Source organism: Colobus angolensis, unplaced genomic scaffold, assembly GCF_000951035.1.
Source record: "Colobus angolensis palliatus isolate OR3802 unplaced genomic scaffold, Cang.pa_1.0 Scaffold300, whole genome shotgun sequence".
NCBI lineage: Eukaryota > Metazoa > Chordata > Mammalia > Primates > Cercopithecidae > Colobus > Colobus angolensis.
Genome location: NW_012116267.1, coordinates 2605 through 5938, shown reverse-complemented (window position 1 = coordinate 5938; position 3334 = coordinate 2605). Strand labels below are relative to the sequence as shown.

The 3334-nt window shown below is 51.5% G+C and overlaps 1 protein-coding gene across 1 annotated transcript in view; it reads right to left on the bottom strand.

Moving 5' to 3' along the window:
• Nucleotides 1-2597, bottom strand: part of CLDN14 (claudin 14) — a 24105-nt gene extending 21508 nt beyond the window's left edge. The window contains exon 1 of the mRNA XM_011950017.1: nucleotides 2007-2597. The gene's annotated coding sequence lies outside the window, so the exon portion shown is untranslated. The remainder of the gene's footprint in view (nucleotides 1-2006) is intronic.
• Nucleotides 2598-3334: the final 737 nt, after the last annotated feature.

Here is a 3334-nt window from a genome sequence, read left to right as displayed (position 1 = left end):
TGGCGCAATCTCAGCTCACTGCAACCTCCACCTCGCAGGTTCAAGTGATTCTCTTGCCTCAGCCTCCTTAGTAGCTAGGATTACAGGCGCCTGCCACCACGCATGGCTAATTTTTGTATTTTTAGTAGAGACAAGGTTTCACCATGTTGGTCAGGCTGGTCTCGAACTCCTGACCTCATGATCCGCCCACCTCGGACTCCCAAAGTTCTGTGATTATAGGCGTGAGCCACTGCCCCCAGCCCATGGATGACCTTTGAGAACAAATCTCCTCCTGGCCCAGGCCCTAAAGCCTCACAGTGGTGAGAACATGATTGGGTCAGTCTTCCAGGAAAGCCTGTGATACTTTGATATAAAGACATTTTTTTTTTTTTTTCCGAGACGGAGTCTCGCTCTGTCGCCCAGGCTGGAGTGCAGTGGCCTGATCTCAGCTCACTGCAAGCTCCGCCTCCCGGGTTCACGCCATTCTCCTGCCTCAGCCTCCCGGGTAGCTGGGACTACAGGCGCCCGCCACCTCGCCCGGCTAGCTTTTTGTATTTTTTAGTAGAGACGGGGTTTCACTGTGTTAGCCAGGATGGTCTTGATCTCCTGACCTCGTGATCCACCCGTTTCGGCCCAGAATGATTTTTTTAAAAACAAAAATGGACATATTCCATTTTATTGATCTTTTATCTAAAATAAAACTAACTGGAAAACAGGAAATATTTAATAGTGACATTTTTTTCATAGCACCAAAGGAAGAATCTCTGTGTCTTCCTTTTTATAGATTTTTCTGTGAATGCCTTAAGAAGCATTGAACCCATTATACAGATGGGTGAATAAAACACAGTAAGCTTGAGATTTGCAAATCAGATTGGAGCCAGATAAGGATGGGGGCTGGTGCTGGCTTCAAGTCTGACTAATCTTGGGCAAGCTATTCAGCCTATTACTCACCTGACTATCTACACTGGAATAGCTCCTCCGCCAGAGACGTCTAGAAGATGCTGAGATAATAGATGTAAAAACCGACAAGCCCTTTGGGAAGGATACCAGCACATGCAAGGCGTATGCTACTGAAGTTTTATCGTCCTAACAGATAAGCCCATCCTCAACTCCAGTGAGTGACGGAGAGACACAGGCATGAGCACTGAGCCTAGACGACAGCATCTTTTCACAGCAGACCTGGACCCAGCCCCTGGGTGCACGCAATGATGAGCTGTCCTCTGGTTTCCCAAGACTTCAGAAATGAAACCCAGTGATCAAGAGATGTCTGGTCTTGAGCACTGCAGGAATTAAAGCCAGCACCCATTTAAAGCCAGTGAGGACAGCACTCCAAGGTTGGGGACCGTCTCAGGACACTAATCCTAGTTCCTTTTCTATTTTGCCTGGGTCCCTCCTGCCCATCCTGGGAAGCGGTGGCAGCTGTTGGGGATGTGGGGCCCCAGGTAATTGAAGGATTAGCTCATGTCTCAAATTGCATGATATTCCTCCTCTTCAGCACCATTGTTTTACCCTTACTGAGAGAGATCTATCACTTTCCCAGCCCTTCTGCCATGCTAATATGTGTCCGTGTTGGAGGGCAGGGGTGTATTTAGGGAGGAGGAGAAGGTTCCGCCTAGCCCTCTTTGCAGAAAAATGAGGCAGTCCCAGCAGACAGAAGGGGGCAGTGGCACCAAGCTCCCCGAGCTGACCCATGGCCTCAAAGCACTCAACAGATTGAGTCCTTGCTCCCAAACAGGCCTGGTAAGCGATGAAAAGAGTTCTGCCCAAACTCTCAGGAACCAGATTACTGTCCTTCCTGGCTCATTAGGAGCCTGGCTGCCCTTCGGCTGGCTGCGTGGGGTCCTCTGGGGGCTGCCCAGCCCAGCCTCCAGCTGCCTTTCCTGCAGGGGCCAGCACAGCCAGCTCCCCTTGGAGAACGCTCCTGGCCGCAGGCATATGTAACGGGTGGGGCTTCAGGGCTTCCAAAACAGATGACTGTCAACCCCAACCCTGCCCACCCCACATCCACAGCTTCACCCCAAACTCACATGCAGAAAACCTCCAGTCCCATCTTCCTGTTCAGGCCCCTTGCCAGCCGGAGCCACTCTGGAGCCTGGCTGGACTCCAGCTCCCATGTACGAGGACTCAGCTGGAATGCTGCCACCCTCCTGCCTTCCCTCTTCTGCTGATCAGACGCTTCCAGGCCGGAGTATTTGAGAGAAAATTACCTAGACAATTATAGTGTTCCTTAGAACGGCCTGCGTGGGCACACGTGCCACTTGGTTAACTAGCATGAGAGGAGGTGGCTTGGCCAGAGCAGACATTCTAGACCAACCAGAAATGGCATTTCTGCACTGTGGAAAAAAAATGCGCAGTACACCGGAACCTGGGCATCTCTTTCCTAACATGCCCTCAGGATCAAGCCTCCCCTTCCAGCCTGGCAGGGTGGCAGGGCGTCCAGAGTCCAGCCCACGCCTGCCCAGGCTCTCGGCTCTGGGTCCATTGGCTCTTTACACTCACTTCCCTGTGTCCTGGAACTGCCTGATTCTTGTAGATTACTAAAAATCCATAGCTCATTCCCTCCTGCGCCCTGACCACCTGCCCACAGCGACTATGTCCTCCGCTGAGCCACCACCTGGTGGTTGTCCCCACACTGCTTTGGGTTTTTCTGCTATTGAGTGACTCAGCTTCTCAGCCTTCAGGCTGCTATGGGCCCTAGAAGCATGCTGGTCGATACCGATCAATGAGCAACTGCTTTTGTTTGTTTGCTTTTTTCTACAACTGCAGCTGTGAGTGATTCGGGTGGTCTGTTGGTGGCATGTGGAGCTGGATGGGTCGAGGAGCACAGAGTGGAAAGAGGGACAATTTGCTATGAGTTGGAGATAAGAGACATGGCATACCGTTTAGCCGGTGCTGATGGAAGAAGGTGGCCTTCTTGGAAGGTTAAGACATTTGCTTGAGAACAATGTCCAGGAGGGCTAGGGAGAGTTCTTCTGGAAGTGAAGGCAGCACCTGAGGGTGGCTGAGGGAACTGGGCCGGGCTGGGAATGCCTCCAGCCCTTTGAGGAGTGATTCTATGATTAGGAGACGTTTGGCCTTGAAAATTGCAAGAATGAAATCTCTTGGTGGGAATGTGTAGCCGAAAGCCAGCACCCTGAGTGGCTCCAAGGTTTGGGGACCCTCTCAAGGCACAAATTCCAGTTCCTTTTCAATTTTGAAAATCACTGTGGGTGATTCTGGAATTCAGAAGTGTGCTGAGAGCCATGGATTTAACATGACAAGCATTTCCACCCCTTACTCACTGAGCCCACCACAGATGCTCCGGGGCCAGGGACTGACTTGGGCTTCTGTGTGTCTTCCATAGCATGCATCAATC